The 27,421-nt window shown below is 35.1% G+C and overlaps 1 protein-coding gene across 1 annotated transcript in view; it reads right to left on the minus strand.

The window, feature by feature from the left end:
• LOC111045153 (transcription initiation factor TFIID subunit 1) overlaps positions 1-18,378 on the minus strand; it is a 182,180-nt gene extending 163,802 nt beyond the window's left edge. Inside the window, exon 1 of the mRNA XM_022330471.2 lies at positions 18,298-18,378. The gene's annotated coding sequence lies outside the window, so the exon portion shown is untranslated. The remainder of the gene's footprint in view (positions 1-18,297) is intronic.
• Positions 18,379-27,421: the final 9,043 nt, after the last annotated feature.

Raw genomic sequence — 27,421 nt, forward strand, 5'->3', positions numbered from 1 at the left:
TATGTTATGGCTCAATTGAAAATGAGACTATTTTAAAGATGAGCCAATCATACAGGGAAGTGCCTGACTGTAGTGGGGATCAGAGAATCTCTTGAACAATATTGTTACGGGTTTCTACACTAATAAAACACTTGAGGCGATTCACACTGATTAGATCTATTACTTTTAAAACTACAACACACGGAGGTAAACCAGAAACAACTATAAACTGATACCTAATAAATTACACAGAATTAGCACAAGCGTAAATTAACTAGTACATTAACTAAATGTAATAAGCGTACATTAACATTATAGCTGTATAAGAATAACTGACATCAAGAATAATAACTGTATAAACAACTAAAAAGTCTACTATCACTTTATCACTAGTCTGTCACGGTTAGAAGCAGCGAACAATACGACTGTAGTCTCTCAATTCTACTCCAACTGCAACACGCGCCATTTATATAGGGTCAGCAGAACAATCTAGAAAGATGGAGGAGGATACATCCGGCCTATCACAGCAGAACTCTCGAGAAGGGTCTGAAGGTGTGGCAAAACGTCCAACCAATCGCAGTGCATGGAAATCGCCAGAAGATTCAAGAACGCGCTTGCCATTAGGCGATGGTTCCCCGCACCAAAACCAGAACACACTAGAATGATCTAGAAGCCCCCTGCCACCTTCGTCTTGATTACGGAAAACCATCGCCTCTGCCATCCCTCTAAAGGCCTCATCTATAACACTACCTCCTCCTTAAAACTGTTCTGTCCCAGAACAGTCAAGATCAATCCTTCAAGTGTGGCAAGCAGAAGCTGGTGATGCTGATTCCAGTTCCCTTGAAGATTCTTCCAATCATTGGTCTCACAATCTTCCAGTCTAATCCATCATATCCACATAACTTTATAAAAGGAGATAAAATGCTGAAGGATCAGGAAGAAGATCCTGATCTAAAGCACCTGTAGTCTTGGAAACGTGTTCAAGGAAGACCAGCTGGCAAGAAGTAGCTCCATGGTTCTACTGGCCAAATTCAAAAGAGGATGTCAAAAACTGGTGCAAAAATTGCGCAGTATGTGCATCTGCCAATGGCCCTATGCCTAGGGAGAAAGCCCCTATGCAGAAATACAATGATGACCTGGAACTGGAAGACTACATCACCAAGCTCCAGAAAAATATTGAAGAAATCCATGAGAACGTCTGACAAACACCCAGGATCCCAGTGAAATCATGAAGCAACGCTATGACATCGAAGCAGACCATGGAGGATACCAGGCTGGTGACAAGGTTTGGTTGTACAACCCTCGACGACGTCGTGGATACTCTCCAAAGTTGCAGACTTCCTGAGATCGACCTTATGAAGTGGTCACAAGGATCAACGATGTGGTCTACAGGATCAAGAGACCAAGAGGTACTCCATGAATTGTCCAATTCAACCGACTCGCACCCTGTCATGGAGACAATACTGCTCAAGAAGTGCAGCTTCTTCAACCATTCAGCCCTGAATTGATGAGTTAATGGCCACTCTAAACCTGGAGATGTCACAGGAAGAAGAAAATGTCACTGACAGGTGAAAAGTCGCCAGGACCTGTTCACCCTGCCAAAGAGCTATGCATTGGCCCATTGCATGGCTAGGAATGTGAGAGCATCACGAGGGATTGCTACAGTCTTCAGGAGGAAGTTTGGAAGATTAACCTCCAGAATCCATCAGTGGGAAAAGCACTTCATCTTCAGGATCAGAACCAACATCTGTTCTATTTGGTGACAAAGGACCAACTCCAGTAAGAATCCACATATCAGGCTGTGTGGCAGAGTCTAATTCACCTGTGGACCCATCTCAAGCTCCTGGGAGTGGAGCAACTTGAGATCCCCAGACTCAGCTGTGGCTATGATGGATTGGACTGGAAGATTTTGAGACCAATGATTGGAAAAATCCTCAAGGACACTGGAATCAGCATCACCTGTTGTGTTTACAATCCATGGGCAGCCACCCCAGCGGATCCATCGAAACCAGCTTCTGCATGCCACACCTTCTGGATGGTTCTTGACCGTTCTGGGACAGAACAGTTTTAAGGAGGGGGCAGTGTTATGGATGAGGCCTTTAGAAGGATGGTAGTGGCGAGGGGTTTCCAAAATCTTTTTCGAATAATAAGGTTTCTGAGTCTTCACCCTGAGTCAGTAATGCTTCGTGAAGACGATTTTGTAGAACAGATTTTGAGCCATTTGTATCCAAATCATGCTCTTCGTGTTTGGCTTCTAATTGTCTCACTTTCAAACTTGTGTCACACCTTTCCCAACCATTTTAGATTAAGCTTCAAACAAATATTGTAAGGTTTACAGATATTCACAGATCAATAGTGATTTCAATAACACTGAGATAGAAGTTCTCTTACTTGAAGATGGAAGTTCACACTGAGATAAAGGATCAATCAATCGGAGATAAAAGTTCACACTCACTCAAAAATGAAGTTCACACTCAGATATTATAATACTTGGAGATAAAAGTTCACTCACAAAGATAACAGTCTATAAGATCTCCTCAAACAATAATTTATCTCACTTCTGACACAAATGTTATGGGTTTCTACACTAACAAAATACTTGAGGAGATTTATACTTACTTATAACACATGGAGGTGAACTAGAAACAACTATAAACTGATAACTACCTAATAAAATACACAGAATTATCACAAGCGTACATTAACTAGTATAAATAGCTGTATAAGAATAACTGTATAAACAACTACAAAAGCAAAAGTCTATTATCACTTTATCACTAGTCTGTCACGATTGGAAGCAGCGAACAATACGACTGTAGTATTTCAACTTCACTCCGACTGCAACATGCGCCATTTATATAGGGTCAGCAGAGCAATCTAGGAAGGTGGGGGATTCATCCGGCCTATCACAGCAGAACTCTCTAGAAGGGTCTGGAGGTGTCGTGAAACGTCCTTCCAATCGCAGTGCATGGAAATCCCCAGAATATTCAAGAACGCGCTTGCCGTTGGTCGATGGTTCCCTGCACCAAAACCGAAACACACTAGAATGATCTTGAAGCCCCCTGCCTCATACGTGGCGATTACCAGAAGACTCCGGAAACCACTCGCCTCTGTCATCCCTCTAAAGACCTCATCCATAGCAATATGATTGTAACTCAATAATTCAGTTCGAAGCTAACAAATAAACTTATAGGCGCATTTGCTTTAAATCCTTCTTGAGGTGTTAAATTATTCGTTTTTTATCACAAATCAACCTGCAGGCTCACTTCATTTGCTTAAGCCATCTAGCCAGAAAACTACGCACCACTTTTATGGTTGGGTTCTATGTAAATATCTTGAGAAAGGTTTGACAAATGTATTTGCAGTGTTCAACATTGATAGAAATTCTTTATTGAACTGTATCGCTAATAAATAATATACTGGAAACTCTATAGATATTATTCTGGAATTTTATAATCACCAGCTTCAGAAGGATAATGACTAGCATGGAGAATATTGGCGGTCAAGTACCTAGTCTTGCCAGTAGTTTTTTCATTATCTATAATTGTATAAAGTATCGTGTTCAAACAATAAATTTTTCATTCACTTTGTGTAGGTTTTGGAAAAGTTGTATTCGCATTGCATATTTATCTTTTATTAATTTCTTTGTGGGAAATAAATTCGAATCAGTAAAATATCACTTATGTTGATTTTATGACATCATTCGTTCTTATAACTTCAACAAACCCCTTTTGACCATTAGATGATTCTGTTCAGACAATGGTCTTAATTTTTCATCAGCTGTTGGAAACTGCTGTAGCCTTCATAATAATTTCCTGATCTGAGAGGTCATATCATCTGTTTTATTTTCCCCCAAGGAAAATACGGTTTCGTATAAAGAGAGATTTGATGGTCGTGATTTAATGATGAGACATAGAAAGAATAACTTCGAGAAAGGATTCAGTTATCACAGAGGGAGAGAATGAATATAGATGAAGAGTGCATGGTTCAATAGTGAATAAAAGAGAAAAATAAGGAAAGAAGAGGAAGAATAGGAGAGATCAAGCACTCCAAACGGAAGGATTCCGGTCCAACGTGAAGAACTTTTTAATAATAAGATCTTTGGAAAAGTGGGGAGGATACTTTGAAGAGATGAGCTATTCACTTTAAAGATTCAGTACGAACGAGGCAATCGAAGAGTATTATGATGAAATGGTGTAGTGTGATTTGCGATTGCGAATTGCAGGATATATTTATCCATTGAAATGGAGAAGTACTAGAGCCTGTATTGCAGGAAAAGACGTGTGTGTAATCACAACCTACGGTAACAATAAAGTACATGCGGCATATCAAATCTCAGAATAACTGCTTAAAAATTGGGAAAAGATCTGTCTTTGTGAGAGTGAGGGAATATGGAGGAAAAGTGGAAATAAATTGGAAATATATGGCAAGAGGAAAAGGCTCTTCTTGAAAAGAATCATTGGCTAGTAATCCCTTTCCTATATTGTGTGCTGCAGACTTCATGAAAAGGGAATAAGCTTCAGTGTGAGAGCTATAGAGAAATCTTCCTATTCAACTCCTGATGAACCGTATTGCACCAATAGCAAAAAAAATTGTTCGCGTGGATTTAGGAAACAGCGATCAACCAGAGACCGAGCTCTGCAACAAGTCAGATAATTAAGCATTTTAATAAAGCTGAAAGTTTAATCGAAAAAACAACTGTCGATTCTTAATTAGTTTGGATTTCTTCGCAAATTGACGGAACTGATCAAAGTGGAATTTTCTTATCGTTTAGAGAGACGGAATCAGTTAATCAAGGAAATGACGTCCTGTTTTTCGGATGAATAAATCTAAAACTTTCATCGACGTTTGAGGCAAGCTTGAATCGTTATGTCAACCGAACTCCATAAGAATCGTACTTCGTACATCATGTTCAAAAAAAGTGATCCAACACAATTACATTATTCTAGAAGCTGAAACAAACAAGAAGTGATTATTCTTCTTGGATGAAACTCTGATTTGTCCTTACTTTTCTCGTAATCTGCCATTGATGTCATCAATTTCGTGAAAGTATCAAAATTTTGGAAACAAATGGTTGAAGAAATGTAAAATTGACAATAAGTTCAGTGAATTGATCAGAGTAACTCTGCGACCACCTCGCGGAGAAGAAGAAGAAGAAGAAGAAGAAGAAGAAGAAGAAGAAGAAGAAGAAGAAGAAGAGAAGAAGAAGAAGAAGAAGAAGAAGAAGAAGAGAAGAGAAGAAGAAGAGAAGAAGAAGAAAAGAAGAAGAAGAAGAAGAAGAAGAAGAAGAGAAGAAGAAGAAGAAGAAGAAGAAGAAGAAGAAGAAGAAGAAGAAGAAGAAGAAGAAGAAGAAGAAGAAGAAGAAGAAGAAGAAGAAGAAGAAGAAGAAGAAGAAGAAAAGAAGAAGAAGAAGAGAAGAAGAAGAAGAAGAAGAAGAAGAAGAAGAAGAAGAAGAAGAAGAAGAGGACGAAGATGAAGAAGAAGAAGAAGAAGAAGAGGACGAAGATGAAGAAGAAGAAGAAGAAGAAGAAGAGGACGAAGATGAAGAAGAAGAAGAAGAAAAAGAAGAAGAAGATGAGGAAGAAGAAGAAATATAACTAAAAAGATGAAGAAAATATGCCATCAATCTAAAGAAAGGTGGACATTCTCGACCAACTCTGATCGGGTTTTCACCTGGAAGGTCATAAATAAACAATCCAGCCCTTCCAACATACAATTATTATAGGCAGCTTTTATCTACAACAAGATTTTCATCTATAAGCAGATCCTAAAACCCTTATGGATGTATGGAATACAGCTCTGGGGCTGTGCCAGCAAGAGCAATGTGAATGTGATTCAACGGTTCCAGAACAAAGTTTTAGGGAAAATCTTTGATGCTCCAAGATTCTATCCATAACGCAAAGATCCACAGAGATCTATCTGGAGGTGAAGTTGGTCTCATCAGAGATTGGGCGCTTCGCACGCAAGCATGCAGACAGGATCCAACGGCATGAAAATGAAGAAGTCACTCAGCTACTCGACAACATAATTATGTATGCTGCGCAGAAGCGGACCAAACCCATGCTGCCCAGCTTTGTACAGGTTCAAACCACGATCGCCTAGTTTTACCCAGATGAGGAAACTCTTTTAAAAACATTTTGCCTTCGGACCAAGAACAGATGAGAACATTTTTTTTTTGTTTCTTCATAATGCAATATTGTTTTTAGCAAAGGAGAAAACAGTAATTGACATTATCTTTTTAAGAGAGAAGATGGATATTGAACGGTAATAGAAATGGTAAATGAGGAGAAACACAAGAAGAATGGTTAGCAGAAGACTCAAGAGGAACGTGAAGAGATGTGAAGAAATGAAGATAAAATAGGAATGAAGACATAAAGAAGAAGAGCAAAGTACTAAGAGCCTAAGAAGATGATTCCGAGAGAAATGTCATGGAAGAATAATATAAAAAAGTGGGAACGAAAAGTGATACGAAGAGAAAGAGCAAGAGAATAGTGTGACATGAGAATAGGACATTAACTATCCGATATTTTGTCCGACTTGAGATTTTTAAATCGACGTCGGAACGTGTACGGGGTTGTGGGCGGTTCTAATGCTGTCGGAAGTCTGGTGAACTGTTCAACTGTCTTGTCCGACCACGCAATGTCAGCCGCCTATTCAGGTTTGATTTGGAACGTAAGTGGAGATGTTTGACTAACCCGCAGGAGCGTGAGTGGAAAAATACCCAAAGTTGTTGGCCAAGGTAGTTGGAACAAACTGTCGGATAGTGAATAGCCCTCTTAAGAAGAAAAATGAATTGAAATTGATAATTTCCTTTATTAAGGACTCTAGGTCCTCTTTGTCAAACAACCCTGAAGAAGGAAGAGAGATAGGAAAAAGGATTAGGAGAGAGGAAGCAGACTCAACAATGTAATCCAGCAAGAACACCACCTATTGGAGGAATCCAGAGTTGAATGCTGACTGTTGACCAATAAGGATACAGAGTGGTTGGAGTTGAACAAACAAATCCAACAAGTGTTGCCATCTGCGAACCAGTGACAAAATTCTGATGCATACCATACATTCCGAGTAGTCTCGAACTCGCTGGCTATTGGTTATTTTTTCCTATATTATCAAAATTCTGATGATTTTTAGAAGATGAAGAAGAAGAAGAGGAAGAAGAAGAAGAAAAAGAAGAAGAAGAAGATGGTGATGATGATGATAATGATGATGATGTTGATGGTGATGAAGATGAAGTAGTATTATTCCAAAAATAATCTAATGGAACCCATGAAGAAGAGAGTGGGAAGTGGAAAAATGTAAAGGAGTGTAAGACAGTGAGAGAATAAACTTATTAAAAACGGAGAAGACAAAGATTGATGGAATAGACGTGATGAGGAAAGTGAATGCATGGAACAGGAAATGGAATAAGCGAAAGTTCGGTAAGAGGATAGACTCTCAGGAACAAGGAAAAAGCCCAAAACCTCATTCATATGTGTGTCTGGAAGTTCAACACGATAAGCAGGTGTGGTCATAAGAGGGGGGGGGGAAGTTTGACGCAGACTGTGTCCTTGAAATTCATGGGTGGAGAGAGCCCAAAATCAAAAATTAAATCTTTGGGGTGTACCAAAATGGTCAGCACGTCAGAATGACTACTGATAGAATTCTTGGTGCGATAGGGAGTTCAGGAGTCTCACACCCCTGCTATGAGTATGATTGTATAATAAAAAAAGAAATATTCTGAGAAGGCAGAAGAGAGAGAGAGAGAGATTGATTGATTGATTGAGTACTTTATTTATGTAGATTACAATATATACTGGCTTATACACTTATATACAATAGCTTACAATACAGCAAAATTATAGATGAATTTACATAATATAGACTAAGAAAATAACTATTGAACTGTATATGATATGAAAAAGCATATTATAAAGAGAGACTCGTATAATATTATGGTGAGTGTGGAATGCTCAACTATAAATTGAGAATACTATCTTCTTGAACCTTTAGACGCAAGCTGGTCTTAAATGTCCCTACAAAGTCAATATAATGTATTTCATTCGGTTCCCTGTGTTTTCAAATTTCAAGATTCTATAGATTTTCTTAAGAATGTAGGGAGTTTTGAGAACATAGAAAAGGTATAACAGTTTCTCAGAAGTTACGCCAAAATACGAAGTTTCCTTAACAACTGTTTGGTCTAAACAATTTATCAGATTTTTGCAGATTGAGTGAAAAATGAAAGAAATACTTGATAACATAGTAGAGTGTGATTAGATTGGATTCGATTAGAGTTCTTGTAATGAGAGGTTTCAAGATTTCTCAAAATTTTCTCCAAAAATTTAAGTTTTCTTAAAATATTTGAAAACCCCATATTTTTATGTGGAGAGCTATTCACTTAAGTCAAATAAAATGTACCAGGAAACTGATCAAGACTGCTGGACTACCTTTATCATTACCAGTATATCACGGGATACTAGGGAGCTTAAGACGAGCGAAGTGAGTCTGCTAGCTAATAGATAATATAGATACAAGTAGTTTCTGGTAGAACTATATGGTATTGATTTTGCGGGGAACATTGACAACATTCTGTGGTCCGTTGGAGTCCATTCGTGGCGAGTGGCTCAATAATGCGGTAGTTGGCTAGATCTGGAATTTTCCGTCACAAATTTGAACAATTCAATCATTACACTATTACTACAATTATTAGGCTACACATGCAACCACAACAATTACTAGCCTATGATTATTATAATGGTTTCTACCTAGAAAAGTGTTTCCATACAAGTAAAAACTACTACGTCTATTCTCAATAAAAACCACATTCGAATACAGGTATTGGAAACATTTCTCCTGTGGGACGATGTGATTATCTAAGTGCAAATGAATATACTAGGAACTAATAATTGATGTGGATAAATTCAATACTGATTTTCTTATTGTGTTGGGTATTCGTATTCATGGTGTTCGATATAGTTATTGTGCTCGGATTTTTAAACTGACTTTTTGAGAATAGTCACTGTTTTTAGATATTATTGATGTTAATTATATTGCTGTATTAATGTTGTGCAAATTTTTAATGTTGTATTGAGAAATCATATGTTACTATATGTTAATTGGAAGGTTACCATGGGATTTACATAAAATAAATAGTTTAGTCTTGATCTGGCCTAATGGCATCAAGCTAATGTTGTATTTCTTCTTATTTATGTAAATCAATATCCAGATTTTCACTCAAGAAATCTTATAATGTTCTATTCTAGGATAACAAACTTCTAGTATGGATATTTAATGCTTTTCTTGAAAAGGAATGCTACTTTGGTAATTTCATGAGTGTTATAGCGCGATTCAATAATCAATCAAATTCAATTCAACACAATATACATAAAAGAAATCAAAATACAAAACATCACAATCAAATAATAAAATACGAAAACCAGGCTGAAAAGAAAAAATGGAGGAAAAACCTTGCCAACTATGGTTTCCCATGTAACAGGCAGGTAGAGGGTATAAAAGTACGGAATGAAGTGTGAAGAGGAGCGGAGAAGGAAGAATTGGAGAAGAAGGTAGGTAAAAAGAGAGAAAAAAATATGAGCAAAAATTGTAAACGAGTCCACTTTTAACAAATGTATCAAAAAGAAATGGCTTCAATAGTTAGAGCAGAAATCTCGAGCCTCATACGTCGATATAGAATAATAATTTACTTTATATGTCCAAGTTTTTATCTCTAGTTTTTCTACTAATCTAGAGTTTATGAGGAAGTGGTCCGGAATAAGTTTTATTATTTTAGTGCTCATATAGATCAACTTCTATAAATATTATATCTATAGAAGATGATGTATATAAGCACTGAAATAATAAACCCTATTCCGGACCACTTCCTTACAGACTCCAAATAAGTAGAAAACTAAACTAGAAATAAAAACCTGGACCTACAGTAAATTTTTATTCTATATCGACGTATGAGCCTCGAGATTTTTGCTCTAACTACTGATTGCAAGACCATTATTTTCTTTTTGATACATTTGGTAAAATTGGACTCACTTACAATTTTTGCTCATATTTCTTGGAATTTTCTCTTCTATCCCTTCATTTTGCCTCAAATTGATTCTAATGGATGTTTCATCAATAAAACTTACTAGTTGTATAGTAATGTATCTTGTTGTTATCATAATTTAATGAATAGCATAGTTCTAATAATGTAGAATAGCATTTTTCCCAATTGTTTTTTAGGTAAATATTATGATATCATGATAAGTTCAATCAGAAAGGATAGAATACAATTTGTATTTGTATCATAATATTTACCTAAAAAACAATTGGGAATAATGCTATTCTACATTATTAGTAGTCGTCCAGTAGTATTAGTAGTAGTAAGAGTCGTCCAGTTCCAAAACTCGTTATGTCCTTAACATCAAATTTTACATGAAACAGAAAAAACTTCCTTCTCATGTTCTGGCGGTAATAATTGATCAAAAAAATTATCAAATATGTAATACAATATAAGAAATGATTCTAACATAGCCTGTAAAATCATACTTCAGTAGTTATTAAGATAAAAAAATTTATTTGTTGGACTTAATGTGTTTTGGAACTGTAATGGAACAATAATTATTATTGTATTCTTTTTTTCTCTGGTTCAACGTGAGTCTTTGTGATCTTAGACAGGGGTGCCCAGCCCCCCCCCAAGGGCAATGGCGCATGCCCCCCCCAATCCAAGTGTAATGCCCCCCCAAAGTACCCCAATTCCCTACCATTTAGTTTTTAACATTAGTCAGTGTACGTATGACAATAAAATTCACATCTTACATTCTAATCTTCCAAAGGACATTATTTACCTTTGGTCTTGTGAGGAATTTTTTCTGTTTTCATAATATTGTAAAAATATATACCATCGTTTCTTATCTCTTTTAAAATAGAAATAAAGTATCTTTTTGATATCATTTTTGAGACTAGCAGTACACCCGTTCTTGTTCAGGAGGACTAAAAAGTACTACATTACATCAGGAAAAACTACATGACAAATATTTTAATAAGATATTAAAAGATGAGTAAGGGAGGTTTTGCTTTTTAAATGTTAAGGTTACTTAAAAAAAGCTTTTTTTTCGAAAGTTTTCCAATTTTTCTCGATGGTTCTATATCTATCTTGTGCCGCTGAATTCTAATATTAAATTTGCTGACACGCCAGAGGGCGACTTCACCCCCAAAATTTTGGGCTTTTTTTAGGTTTTCCATTTTATCTCGAGAACCTTGAATTTTTGGAGAAAGAGCATTCTCTATATAATATTAAAGATAATAAAATTTCCAATGAATTGAGTGGTCGCGCAGGACTACTTTTAGGATTTTTTATCTGAAGTGTTCCACAAGATACACAACTTTAAATGTGCGAGAAATTTTTGATGATTCCCTCATTTCCACAGTCTCGCATATGCAACGTTGCGTATCTTGTGGAACACTTCAGATAAAAAATCCAAAAAGTAGTCGAGGTTATGATGAATTTTCTCCTCTTTTCACTCCCATGAATATATACTTTTGTTTTCAATACAGTTCAAAAGTTACAGCCAATTAAATGATGATTTTTATTTTCTCATTTTTCTTGCGATTTTACTGTTATTAAAGAGTCTCTGAAATGAGTACAATACACGATAGAAACTTGCGATGCGTCTTAAATGAGAGAAAATTTCATGTTCTATAAGCTGAGTTGCCTTAAATTGATCTTGCAATACTGCTCATATCGAAAAACTGTCGAGACTGTGAAAATGAGAAAAATATCGCAAATTTCTTGATTTTTTGAAACAAACGTATCTTACTTCACAATTTTATTTTTACAAAAATCATTAACCTCACATAAAAGAAGAGATTCTTTTCTTCAAATCAAGACCAAGTATCATTTTGTGTTACCGAGACACACAGTTTTGAATATAGAAATCGGTCATTTTTCTATGCATTGAAATATGGGCTAAAATACACTGAAGGAGGAATTTCCTATTTTTTTAACAGATTTTAGTGAGATGATAAATGATTACCAACTGCCTTGACGAGCTGGTATGAACAAGCTTCAGTACGAGGAGATGTGATCATTCAGTCAAAAGTTATAAGTGTTTAAAGCTTTGATCCTGGATGTATCCTTATGTGTGTCCCCCACTAAGAAATACTGAAATCTAACGAGTGATTATCATGGAACATAACCCTCGAAAGGTGATTCCAGCCGAGATATGTTTCTTTTTTGTTAGGAAGGCCATGAAGAGGTATTATAATGGAAATTTGAATTTTGGCTGTAGGACATGATTTTCTATTCTTGGGTGTAATCCCCCTCCCACCACTACTAAATTCAAAAATAGGTACCTAAGGTACCTAAGGAATTCTGTTCAGAATTATTAATATCGTTAATTCACGTGATGTGTGGCTTTCTATCATTACTATAAAAAGATCCTAGTTGTATAGGGTAGAAGTGGTAGGTTTGCGTAATTTTGAAAATCCCTTAAAAATACCCCTTTTTTGAAAACTCTTAGCTCCAGAATCAAAAATCGTACAGTTCCGCGCGACCACTCAATTTATTGGACATTTTATTATCTTTAATTTTTAGGGAATGCTTTTTCTCGAAAAGTTAAAGGTTCTCAAGATTAAATAGAAAACTTGAAAAAAGTTCGAAATTTTTTTGGGAGTTTTGGGGGTGAAGCCGCCCTCTGGCTTGTCAGCAAATTTCAGATTAGAATAATTCAGCGCCCCAAAATACATATAGAACCGTCGCGAAAAATTATTTCGGGCTGTTTCCTGAAAAACGACCATTTGACTGGCCTATTATACAAAACAGAAAAAAAGTAATGAAGCATTACAATAGTTACTTGATTAATGTGTGGTAAATAGGGTGTAAATTTGAAAGATTGAAATTGGCTTCATTTGATATTTTTCACAATTTTTTTCTCTGACAAATTCATTACAGTTTGCGATGTTGTTTATAATTGCATTCCCATTTCAGAGACATTAATATCATCATGAAACGCCTTCAAAATTAAAATAATTATTAGATTAAAATGTACATTACAATTCAACTTATCATTGTGCTTTCAAGAAAATTAGGTTGCAACAGCAAGAAACTCAAACACAGGACCATTAAAAGTTAAAATTGAGCAAAGGAAATCAGAATAATATTGGATGATGAAGTTATAATTTTTTTTTGTCAAAGATTTACCTTCAAACTCATAGGCTTGAAATTACTAAAATTCCTGCATAAAAAATATTATCAATTGTATTTTTTATGCTTTTTATTGAGTTACACTTTGCAAAATGATATAACATTGTAACGGTGGGAAAAAGTATTAAAATTAACTACATTAGGATATCTCTATTTAATACCTTAATTTTTTAGCCATGATACAAAATGTTGACATAAAATATAAAAAAATCATGCCCCCCCTCAAAAATGTTGATGGAGCAAATTGCGCCATGCCCCCCCTTGTGGGCACCCCTGATCTTAGGAAAGAATTCATAATAAGTCATATCATTGTAATGTTTCTTGAAGTTAATAATTGAATGCATCAGATGTATTATGATCGTTAGTTAATGTTGAGTCCAATTTTCATTATCTTAGTTAGTATTTTCTACTGTATCACATTCGATATTCTCACAATGCATGAACAAACTTAAAGTATGCTTCCAACCTATTTTCACACCAATATTTCATGAATTTTTTCATTCTTTTTAATTTTTTTAGAGAACTGATTGAAAATGTGAAATTAGTTGGTTTTTGAGAGTTCTGTTTATCATTATTTGATGAAAATGCGGGATTTTCGCAAATATCAATATAATTTCAGATGATTTTTGGTTTTTCTATCATATTTCAATAGTTTTCCGATGAATGTAAATGTTTCTACTAGCAAGCGCCTACCGGTCAATAAACGCTACAAAGTTTTCAAAGTTTCATACGAGGAAAGTGAGTTAAAGTACGATTATCAGACTTAAATCAGCGCTTTCAATCAGTTTGATAAAGGAAAAAACATTTCCACTACATAAAATATAATTCAGGATAAATTAAAAAGTATGAAATCATTTTTCAAGCTAACTAATGTGATGCAACTCAAAAGCTCATGCGGTTTTCTTTCGCATAAAGTTTCTCTTCTTGATAATGGGTTGTAATTGAAGTTATTTTTATGTTTTACGCATGTGAAGAAAGAGCTAGTTGTTTTCTAGTAAAAGATTGAATGTAAAATTAGTTAGTTTCTAAGAGTTCTTTTATCATTATTTGATAAAAATACGGGGTTTTCGTGAATTTCAATAATTATTTTCAGTTAATTTATAGTGTTTCTATCATTCTTCAACGGTTTTCCCATGAATGTGAATGTTTCTACTACCAAGCGCCTAATGGTCAAGCAGCGCTACAAATTTTTCAGTTTCCTACGCGAAAGTGTGTTGAAGTACGTTTATCTCACTCAAATCAGCGCTTTCATACAATTTCATAAAGGAAATAACAGTTTCGCTGCATAAAATATAATCAGGATAGATAATAAAGTATGAAATCATCTTTTAATCTAACTAATGTGATGTCCCTTAAAAGCTTATGTGGTTTTCTTCCGCATAAAGTTTCTCTTCTTGATTATGGGTTGTAATTGAAGTTTTTTTTATGTTTTAGGCATTTGAAGAAAGAGCTAGTTGTTTTTTAGAAGAAGATTAAATGTAAAATTAGTTACTCTCTAAGAGTTCTGTTATCATTATTTGATAAAAACGCGGGATTTCTGCAAATTTAAATATTTTCAGTTATTTTTTGGTGTTTCTATCATATTTCAATAGTTTTCAATGGCCTTCCCATGAATGTAAATGTTTCTACTAGCAAGCGCCTACCAATCAATGAACGCTAAAAAGTTTTCAAAGTTTCATACGTGGAAAGTGAGTTAAAGTACGATTATCAGACTCAAATCAGCGCTTTTATACAGTTTAATAAAGGGAATAACAGTTCCAAAACATAAAATATTATTCAGGATAAATAATAAAGTATGAAATCATTTTTTAACTAATGTGATGCGACTTAAAAGCTCATGCGGTTTTCTTACGCATAAATTTTCTCTTCTTGACAATGGGATGTAATTTAACTTATATTAGGTTTTAGGCATGTGGAGAAAGAGCTGGTTGTTTTGTAGTAAAAGATTGAAGGTAAAATTAGTTAGTTTCTAAGAGTTCTGTCATCATTATTTGATAAAATTACCGGATTTTCGCAAATTTCAATATTTTTTAGTTAGTTTGTGGTGTTTCTATCATATTTCAATAGTTTTCAATGGCTTTCCCATGAATCTAAATGTTTCTATCAACAAGCGTCTACCGGTCAAGCAACTCTACAAAGTTTTCAAAGTTTCCTACGCGGAAAGTGTGTTCAAGTACGTTTATGAAACTCAAATCAGCGCTTTTATATTGTTTGATGAAGGAATTGATTGTTCCACTACATAAAATATAATCAGGATAAATAATAAAGTATGAAATCATTTATTAATCTAATGTGATGCGACTCAAAAGCTCATGCGGTTTTCTTCCGCATAAAGTTTCTTTTCTTGATTATGGGTTGTAATTGAAGTTATTTTTATGTTTTAGGCATGTGAAGAAAGAGCTAGTTGTTTTCTAGTAAAAGATTAAATGTACAATTAGTTAGTTTCTAAGAGTAGTGTTATCATTATTTCATAAAAATGCGGGATTTTCGCAGATTTCAATATTTTTTAGTTAGTTTGTGGTGTTCCTATAATATTTCAATAGATTTCAATAGCTTTCCCATGAATGTAAATGTTTCTACCAACAAGCGCCTACCGGTCAATTGGCGCTACAAATTTTTCAAAGTTTCCTACGCGAAAAGTGAGTTAAAGTACGATTATCACACTCAAATCAGCGCTTCCATACTGTTTCATGAAGGAAATAACAGTTTCAAAACATAAAATATAATTTAGAATAAATAATAGAGTATGAAATCATTTTTTAAGCTAACTAATGTGATGCGACTCAAAAGCTCATGCGGTTTTCTTCCGCAAAAAGTTTCTCTTCTTGATAATGGATTGTAATTTAACTTATATTAGGTTTTAGGCATGTGAAGAAAGAGCTAGTTGTTTTCTAGTAAAAGATTAAATGTAAAACTAGTTAGTTTCTAAGAGTTGTGTTATCATTATTTCATAAAAATGCGGGATTTTCGCAGAATTCAATATTTTAGTTAGTTTGTGGTGTTTCTATCTCATATTTCAATAGTTTTCATTGGCTTTCCCATGAATGTAAATGTTTCTACTAGCAAGCGCCTGCCGGTCAATCAACGCTACAAAGTTTTCAACGTTTCCTACGCGGAAAGTGAGTTAGAGCCTGTTCACATGACAGCGATTTACGTTCGGTTGTCGCGCGGTTGATAAACCGAGCGGTTGCCAGGTATAGGGAAACACATGGTGCCGTACACATGCATTGTTCGGTTTTAGTAGTCGCCGGCGAATCGCCGGAGTCTCAGACTACAACCGCTCGGTTGTCGCTCGGTTGTCGGCTGATTCGAGTCTGATAAACGTACTTTAAAACACTTTCCGCGTAGGAGACTTTGACAAATTTGTAGCGCTGATTGACCGGTAGGCGCTTGCTAGTAGAAACATTTACATTCATGAGAAAGCTATTGAAAACCGTTGAAACATGATAGAAGAACAATAAATTAACTAAAAATATTGATATTTGCTGAAATCCAGCATTTTTATCAAATAATGATAATAGAACTATCAGAAACTAATATTACATTTTTAATTCTAGAAATAACTAGCTCTTTCTTTACATGCCTGGAAACCTAAAATAAGTTTTATTTCAACTCATTATCAAGAAGAGAAACTTTAACCGGAAGAAAACCACATGAGCTTTATATTCGATTCACATTAGTTAGCTTAAAAAATGATTTCATACTTTATTATTTATCCTGATTATATTTTATATAGCGGAACTGTTAATTCCTTCATCAAACAGTATAAAAGCGCTGATTTGAGTTTCATAAACGTACTTAAACACACTTTCCGCGTAGGAAACTTTGAAAACTTTGTAGAGTTGATTGACCGGTAGGCGCTTGTTGGTAGAAACATTAACATTTATGAGAAAGCTATTGAAAACCGTTGAAATATGATAGAAACACCACAAACTAACTGAAAAATATTGAAATTTGCGGAAATCCAGCATTTTTATCAAATAATGATGATAGAGAGCGTAAATCGCTGTCATGTTAACAAGCTCTTAAAGTACGATTATCATACTCAAATCAGCGCTTTCATACAGTTTCATAAACTAAATAACAGTTTCAAAACATAAAAAAAATTCAGGAAAAATAATGAAGTATGAAATTATTTTTTAAGCCAACTAATGAGAAGTGACTATAAAGCACATGCGGTTTTCTTCCGCACAAACTTTTTCTTCTTGATAATGAATTGAAATTAATCTCATTTCAGGTTTTTAGGCTTGTGAAGAAAGAGCTAGTTGTTTTCTAGGATTAAAAATGTAAAATTAGTTAGTTTCTAATAGTTCTATTATCATTATTTGATAAAAATGCTGGATTTCCGCAAATATCAATATTTTTAGTTAATTTATTGTTCTTCTATCATGTTTCAACGGTTTTCAATAGCTTTCTCATGAATGTAAATGTTTCTACTAGCAAGCGCCTACCGGTCAATCAGCGCTACAAATTTGTCAAAGTCTCCTACGCGGAAAGTGTTTTAAAGTACGTTTATCAGACTCAAATCAGCGCTTTCATACTGTTTGATGTAGGAATTAACAGTTTCGCTGCATAAAATATAATCAGGATAAATAATAAAGTATGAAATCATTTTTTAAGCTAACTAATGTGAATCGAATATAAAGCTCATGCGGTTTTCTTCCGCTTTAAGTTTCTCTTCTTGATAATGAGTTGAAATGAAACTTATTTTAGGTTTCCAGGCATGTAAAGAAATGAGCTAGTTGTTTTCTGATAGAAAATTATATAAGAAATGTCGGTTTCAGAGCACAAACGTTATTTTCAATGTAGCCTCTTTCTCAGCATCGCGTTTCAAGTTGATTCATTCGTTGTATATATTGTAAAAAAGTTTGAAAGGTATTTCATTGCTAGAAGTATTATTCTAGATGAATTCTAGTATTTTTTTTATAATGCTAATGACTGGAAAGATTCTGTGATTGTTGACACCTGTTGCGCCTTGGTTCAAGCATTGATCGCTTCGTCACCGCTTTTCAATGATAACGTGTTCAAGAAAGAATAACATTTCATGAAAAAACATCGAAAGCAGTCACAAATAAGCTACAATAACAGTTAAGCGCACATTCACATAAAAAGAAAATAGAAAAAAATGCTAGTGCTGTCTACATTACTCGGAAAATCTGAGTTGCATATGGTGGTAGTGCGCTGCTAGGGAAGATTTGATGTGGAAATCCTCGTGTCTGCCTGGTTACTGAGCGAACTGCGAGGTGGTCGTGAGGTTGTTCTCTTTATCTATCATCAAAATTGCATGCAGGAGAGCTCAGCGGATTTGATACGCGAGCAGCCACTTGCAACAGAGTGAATTTCAGATCACTCTCATGAGCATCAGTATCAAGTAAAGCTTTATTCAATAACTGGATTCATCATAATTATAAATTACCAATTCTTTTCGAAGACATCATTATGATAACAATACTTTGAGACTTGATAATGTCGTGAATAGTCCGAGAATAGTCACGTCTCAAATAAAAAAAATAGATTATACCAATAGTTTTTTGCAGTGATAATCTTTGTATCAATATTTCGAGTGGCCCATTCAAAATAATTGAATTTTTGCACTAATACATGAGACAGTGGCTCTTGCTCATGGAAATTGAAATGATGTGTTCTACTGCTCAGGAAAACATTGTCTGTGGAAGTAACAATACAATATTTATCTACAAAGAATATTTGGACTCAACTGGATCACTGTAACTCGGAAATAACATTAGATATCTTTAACAATCGTAGATAGTAGAACCCGAATCTGTTTCAACCATTTTGCATTATTAATTCTATTTATAATCATTATAAGAACATAACAAGATCAAAACTGCAGCTCTACGGATTTGAAGCCTACTGAAAAGCAACTGTCAGTCCGATGCAGATGAAGAGAGTAAAGCAGCGATTATCAAATTAGAAAAATCTGCTAACATGTTACTTTTGAATAAAGATAAAACGAAAGAAATACCTTTCCGGACAACAAAAGCAGGTAGCTTGAAAGTCAATGACCAAAATATAGAATCAGTAAATGAGATGCTAGGTGCTAGGAGTGGTGATTGACTCTAGCCTTACATGGAGACCTCATCTGGAATGCCTGAAGAATAAACTTAACTCTGTAATTTTTGTTCTGAGAAAACTAAAATCTACCCTGGATTCGTCTTCTCTCAGAAGTGCTTATTTCTCTAAGGTTCCACTCACTCACAACCTACGGAATTATTTTCTGGGGAGATTCCAGTGGTGTGTTGGAGGTGTTCAGATTACAGAAGTGGGCCTTGAGGGTGATGATTGGGAAATCAATACGAACATTCGAACAAGTTGTCGGCCCTACTTCAGAGATCTTGAAATTCTTCCACTTCCTAGCATTTATAACATATTCACGAATTTAACACAGGTAAAGCATTTCATAGATACTCGACCAGGCACAGAAGTAACTTGAGAGAGGATGCGCACCGGAGTAGCATGTATGAACGAGGTGTATTAGAATGTACAACCTGTTGCCATCTCTCTTGAAAGAATATCACCAGGGAGGAAATTTAGAATTTTATTGAGGAGGGAACTGCTTTCAATTAATGCATATTCAGTTGAGGAATTCAATGAATATTACAAGCCTCAAGTTGGAGGTTTAAGAGGGTTGTACACATTTTCTTGTGGTATAAATTTGACAAATCCATATACCCCTTTTGTAGGAGGTCAGTGGATAAAATGAAATGAAATTCAAAAATTAACACTTTTCAATCATGAATGCAATGCAGGCAATTCATGAAATAATCCAGGGAATATTTTTTGAATGGATTTTCTAAGCCACTATCGTTCTCACTATCATTCACTACCATTCTTACTATCGGAGAATGTAATCAGTAATTATTGAATGACAAAAATGTGAAAGTCGGATGGATGTAGTATTTGCATTTTCAAATCTGAAAGTAATGAATAGTTTTCCTGTCAATGATGAGCGTGTTGATGGATATTGGATATGTGGAAGAAAAATCGACACATATCTGTGATTGATCTGCAAATGTGAGATTGTCAATGATTACTGCTTTGAAAGACACTGCAAAAGAGAAAATGAGACAATTGCTGAAGCCCTACAAATAGATGTGACCTTTAAATCTCCGCCATCACTCGCATCTCTCAATTTTTTCAACCGTCTCAAAAGACTACAAATTCTAACATCACTTCAGTCTAAAATGATCTAATTGGCTATTAATATCATCTTTCATTTGCTAATGGAGCCTTATTATGAAGCTTAAATCATTCTCTCTCTGGATACCTATGGATCTTGGGTGAGAGTCCATTTAATTCAAGTTTACGAGGGTGTTTAAGAATAATCATCTTGTAAACACACTCCTAAAGGCCAGACAACATTCATCATTGCATCAATACAATATAAATAACGTCACAGTAAAAGAGGTCAAAGAATTTCAACATTAACAACAATTCAATTTAGATACTCCTGAATTGAGTAAAGGCTCATAGAAATTAAATATCTCTTCAGTTCTCTCTTGAAGTCTGCACCCTCCTTCTCTCTGACATCAATCGGCAGCTTGTTGAAGAACTTTGCTCCCATGTATGATGGCCGTTTTTCAAAGAAGTGTCTCCTGTGCTGATGAAGTGCATATGTTCTCCTTGAGCGTGTATGATACCGGTGGGTAACATATTCTTCATTTTTAAATTTCAATGTCAGAATACATTCCATTATGTACAGTCCATAAACATTCACATAGAATACATGAGAAGAATATAAGAAGAATAGATGGGAAGATAATTTTTCCGATTGTTACTGGGCTTGTCTCATTATGATAACATGATTATTCTTAGCATACAAATGATTTTCATGGATTTACATCAATTAGCTTAGAACAAAGGAATGAGACAATAAGACAATAATACATGAGACATACTATAGAGCCCATGCATTTGAGGTGCATCTAGGAAAGTTATTATGCATTCAAGCTAACTATGTTCAAATAGTTATGCATTCACATGTACTGAATACCTAAATTGTATCAGAGTGCACTAGCACATTATTAAACTTTAAATGACGTCATCAATTAATTGACTGAACCTCTCAGCTAAGATAGTCATTAATCTTAACTGAGACATATAAAATTAAACTCGCGCTTCGCGGTCGGTAGGGGGCTTCGCCCTCTGCACTACCCAACCGCCTTTTACGACTGTACAGGGGTGAGTAGCAGCCTCCGTGCTTCGCGCTACAGCTGGGTGGCGGGCTTCGACCGCCACATAACCATATAGATTAGGTAAGGTAGGTTAGGTATGATGGTGGTTTAGGTAGGGTGGTTAGGTGGTTAGGTGGTTAGGTGGGGTAGGTTAGTCAAGGTGGTTTACGAAGGTGGGTTCGGGATACTCCCATGACCCTCCTGAATATACGTGTTTTACGAAACCATTGCATTGCGGACTTCCGGGGGGGGGGAGTCCTGGGCGGGTGGAAAGATGGGAGCTCTGCGGGTTCAGGCTATGTACGACTGCTACGTATATCAACAACCTGCAAACATTCATCTTTCCACTTATTTGTTGCGCTACCCCTGTTATTTCTTCTCTTCATTGACTGGAAAAATAACTTGTTTTTCATACGTTGGTATAAATAATACCATAACTAGTAGAAACCCGTGCTCCACAAGGATCTATTCTAAAACTTGACAAACTGAAAACTTGACGTAATGAAATTTTGAAGAATTGAAAATAGGCCTATAACCATCCTTGGTTAATTAAGAATCTACATGCAAAATTGCAAGTTAGTTTCAGTCCAGTAGCTTATATTGAATGAACTCACGGTTAAGGTTTGCCTTTTTCTGGCCGTGCAACAAATAATTGTATGTATAATAATAATATGTTCGACATTTTTTTTTTGTAATCTTGTTGTCTATTAACCCTTAAGTGGTCGCGCGGGGTGTTTTAAACACCCCAGTAAGGTAAATTTTGCTCTAGCTTGATTGATCGATTGGCTAACCTGCTGACCGGTACAGTACCTTCAAACCAGTGCATTAGTGGGAGAACCAAATCGAAAAAACAGTTCTGCGACACTAATTGTACGAGTAAGATCTCTTCAATTGTCTTTGGGGTGTCGGCAACACCCCACGCGACTACTAAAGTAACTTTTTGTTAAGTTACTGACACATGAAAACAGTATGTAACAATTGCCCAAGCTAGGTGAATGATGTTGATGCAAATAAAATGTAAGTTGAACATGGCCTAAATTTACTTTTTCTCATATTTTACGTCAATTTTCAGATCAATATAAAGTTACCTATTTAGTAAAAATTTCTGTTACACCTTCTCGCATAATATATGAATTGGTCATATTTGGATATGAGCTGCCATGTCATGGAAAGCATGATTGGATTGAAATTCATGGGATTAATTTAGTATTATTCATATTCAATGCAGTAAAACATTGAAAACAAGAAAAACATTATTCTGAATATATATATTTTTTACAAAACTTGTACAAATACAGCTTGACTCGAAATCTGGTAATCTTTTATTTAAAAATCTGATAATTATAAACTAAATTTTGAAATCACATGAGTGTAAGCACAATGATATCAGGGAAGTCCATTTTATTGTTTAAAAATAGTTTCTTCCCTTACTAACAAAAAGGAAAGCAGTTATGAAATTTTTCATTTGGGGTGTTCTGAACACCCCATGCGAGCACTTGTGTTTCAAAAAGCTGCGCGACCACTTAAGGGTTAAGAAAGTTTTCAATGTGATTTTTGATTGAAATAGAATTTGAATTTGAAAAAATAATTATCAACAAACTCCTAACCAAAGAAAATCTCTGTGCTCTGTTCTAATCGGAATGTATGAAACTCCATATACAGCTGATAGAAGGCGCAAACCGAACTGGCCAAAAATACAACAATGAAACACACACGTGGCAAGCTCGCGCTCTCGATTTACGAAAAATTAATTCGATCAGCTGATTGATAAGATTATTTTAAGCTTTCCAATTTATTACAACATATGTTAGAATATCATGTGTCATTGATCTCAGTTTCATATGGTGTTCACCTTACCATGTTCATAAACTTACTTAATAAGATCCTTTTTCATCCTTTGAAATCCTTAGAGGCAAAATATCTCAAAATCCGTTCTTAGTGCGCGTCTAGCATGTTTGAAGAATGTTTGTGTAAAGTTTTAAGTCTGTAGGCCAATCAGTTTTAGCTGTAGTGTGATTTTACATAAAAAAAATTTCGAAAAAAAGCCCTCTCCTGAACCCCCCTGTGCTCCTGATCGGAATTTTTCTGCATAGATCTAATTATTTTTCGTAGCTGAACAAAAAAGTTCCTCATGACTTTACTGTGGAATGAGCGGTTAAAAGGTACAAAATTTTTGGGGGCCCCAGCTCCCTCAGGGGGGCAAATTTTTGAAAATCCTTCCGTAGTGGATGTTTTGAGGCTACCATAAACAAATGTGCAAAATTTCAAGTTTTTAGGCTCAGTAGTTTGGGCTGTGGTGTGATTTCAGTCTGTCGGGGCTTAGCCTTTTATAGATATAGATGTAGAGCTAAGATTTGTTTATCATAAATGTAATGTATGGACAATAGCAGACAATAGCAGTTCAAACCACGATTAGCTCAACCTAGAATTGAGTACCATCTAAGTTTAATGCTAATCCAGTATTACCCGTAAATATGTTAGAATTGCTCCCCTCTACCAATAGTTCTAGTAAGTTTCCAATTCTATCAAGTATTATTTCTTGAAGCCTCACCTTAAAGCCCGGCTATCATCATAGATCGATTTTAGACTAAGAGTCTATTTTGTAGATACTTACACTTACTGTCAAGAATTCCATAAGTGCTGATCTATGGAGATGTTTGCACTGTAGTCGTAGAAAAATTCCAATTATTGGACTAGAATGCTTGTTATGTCCGATCACTGGTAACTCGTTTGACAAATTTCTGGCTGCAGGAGTTTTGATTCTGCTCAAAGTAATCGCTTCTACTCCACAGTACCTATTTCACAAATTGTTATGATAGTGACATTGGAAAATTTAAACTTACCGCCATAGCTGGCAACACAGTGGCAACACTGAATGAGAGAACTTGAAGATTTATTACAATTATTAACATTATTTATTCACAATTACATTTATTTACATAATTTACAATTTATAAATACAAAGACAATTAATTCAAACACTGATTTCAATTCTATTCATATTGCTAAAATTAATTACAATCAGTGTGAACTGGACTCGTTCGGCTCTGCTTCTCTAGTTCTCTTGTTCATGGTTAACTTCAGCCTAAATTGTTCTGTTCTATTACATATTGTATTATGTGCTTATAATAATTCATGTTCCCGAATAAAATTTTTTTCACTTCAATATTCGTTGTTTCTTCAACACAACACAAATCAACTGACCAATATTGATGACCATTCAAAACTGACTCTGTGTATTATTTTGTGTTGGTTGGTGGAATTCGAAAAATCTAACAAAATATTCTCATGAGCTTCAATAAGATAGATCTCAATGGAGACACTTTGTACTTAAACTACAGAGTTTGGATTCCTGATCCAAAATGTGAGGGAATACTTTAAGATCAAACTAAAATCTCCCAGATCTTATCTCATCTAATTTGACAACCGAGAAAGAGTAGGAAGAAACAGGACACGCATTCTACCTCTACTTTGAAAGCTTCTCCAATTTTTCAGGGGGGGAGTGCGTACATGGGCCTGAATGGGTGGGTGGGCACCCCTGAATAAGATAATACGGAATTAATGATTAATGTTTTCAAAAACTTGTTGAGCACAAGAACATTCATCATGGAAGAGATGTGATAAATTGTTTTATATCCAGCTATGATTGTCATTGAATCGAGCTCCTCAAAATAACACTAACAAATTGCATTTGAAGAGAAGAGTGTAATTCCAGCTGTAATTATGATATTATAATGTTTCATTGGAAAATTTATAACAACTTATTCTTCAGACCCCATTACTGTCTTGGTAACGGAAACATTCTATGACTTGGGCTAATTAAGTTGAGTTTTTTGATGCACCACAGTCGATTGACTGGAGAATCGTCAAAGTAAAGCCGTGGAAACACTTGTCATGTGCAGCATTCCGATCACACTCCGATCCGATAACGGATGACAACGGCCTAGAATGTTTCATGCCGCACACGTCCGTCATGTTATCTATTCTAAATTCAAATTATTAATTTGAAATTTCATTCGTTTACAATATTATTCACAACATGTAAAGAATTTCTGCATTTGGGTTCTACTACCAACCCTCCACCACACATGAATATCGGACATGAGTAGGATTGGAAAGCTGCATGACAAGTGTGTCCCGGTTTAATTTTTTCATCCAAGGTGTCCTGGGGTGGAAATACTATATAAGTAAAGTAGGGTCATAGCACAAGAACCTAACTTACTATCTCAAATGGTCTTCAATTTATCGAGTTACTGCATAATATGGTTTTGCTAGTGGAAACTGTTTCAATTTCGAAATGAAACATGCACTTTTGCTTTCTATAGATTTGAGATGAAGCTGTTGATTTATAGATGGCATTGAGCCCTGTACACCCCCTATTGACCGAACGTAGTGAGGTCTATGTTTCAACTCGGATTTTCTTTTGTATGTTTGTATGTAACGCAATTATTTATTTATTTATCTATTCATTCATAAATGGAGACAACGGGGGTCACCCCAAATCTGTCACCTTTACATATTTGTACAATAAAATATTGAGATTAAAAAAAGGAAAAAATAGTTATGATATTATTGATAATAATAAGAAAAATATTAATAGGAAAATTAATGTATAAGAAAAAGAAGAAAATGACAAAAAAATACAATGAGTACAAAAACTTGTAATCTAGTTGAAAAAGAGAAAAAAAATTGATAAATGCAAAATTGAAAAAACAACGATTGAATCAAAATATGATCAGAACTTTTTATATAAATAATAACAAAATACCGTACCTCTCGTACCAAACCATGTGCACAGCCACACCCATGCATCCAAAAGATATTGTTGACATCCACCTAAACCATACTAGCGTATAAAACTTTGCGGAATTTAGCACGAGAAAACCAGAAGACATCTAGTTGCCCCGTTAAATTATTGTAAATTCTCTGCATTCTATTCAGGGGGGAGTGATAGTTTCTTAGAGTTCTGGAGCGGTGAACCATGAATGAAAAATCAGAACGTCGAGCCATAGGTGATACATATATATTCAACTTAGATAGTAAATGTGGTGCATCTATTTCATTATTCAGGAGACCAAAGAGGAAAATGAGTGCTCTGACATCACGCCTTACTTTTAAAGATTTAATGTGAAATAAATTTCTCAGTGACTCAGTTGGAAAATCTAACGGACAATAGTAATTGAATTTCTTGTAAAACATGAATCTCAAAAATTTATTCTGCAATCGCTTCAGTACACTAACTCTGTCTGCATGATATGGGCTCCATATCTCTGAAGCATATTCTAGGAGACTTCTCACAAGTGACTTGTAAATTAATATCAGAGGCAAGACATCATTAAAGGGTGAGCAGGTTCTCAGAATAAAACCCATTTGCTGATTTGCCCCAGTAGCTATCCAATCAATGTGTGTATTGAAAGAAAAATCAGAAGCAAATTGAACTCCAAGGTCCTTGAAGTATCTTACCTGCTCCAATGGTCTGTCACTTATATGATACACATTTATTTGAGGGTTGAGTTGACGATTGAAACTCATGAATTTACATTTTTAAACATTCAACCTGAGTCCATTAGTCTCACACCAATGAAAAAAATTATTGATATCACCCTGTAAATTCTTGAAGTATCATCAACATTCTTGATCTCCTTGAACAATTTCACATCGTCTGCATAAAGGAGACAGGAAGAATTCTTTATAACTGATGGAACGTCATTTATGTACAGGAGAAATAAGAGAGGCCCAAGGTTGGAGCCCTGAGGTACTCCCGATGAACATATGAATGATTTTGATTTAAAATTGAGAATTTTAACAAATTGCGTCCTGGACTGTAGATAACTTTGCAGAAGATTGACAAGGCTATCACTGAAACCCATCAGTCCAAGCTTTATCAACAAGAGCCTATGGCTGATAGTGTCAAAAGCCTTGGACAAATCGGTATAAACAACATCTACACGACCTCCATTGTCCAGTACCTGGGATACTTTATCACTGAAGGTCATAAGATTAGTCACTGTTGAGCGACATGGTAAAAAGCCATGCTGCTCCTCTGCTATGACACTCCTGACCTGCATAAATATAT

The sequence above is a fragment of the Nilaparvata lugens genome, chromosome X, assembly GCF_014356525.2.
Source record: "Nilaparvata lugens isolate BPH chromosome X, ASM1435652v1, whole genome shotgun sequence".
In the NCBI taxonomy this organism is placed as follows: Eukaryota; Metazoa; Arthropoda; class Insecta; order Hemiptera; family Delphacidae; genus Nilaparvata; species Nilaparvata lugens.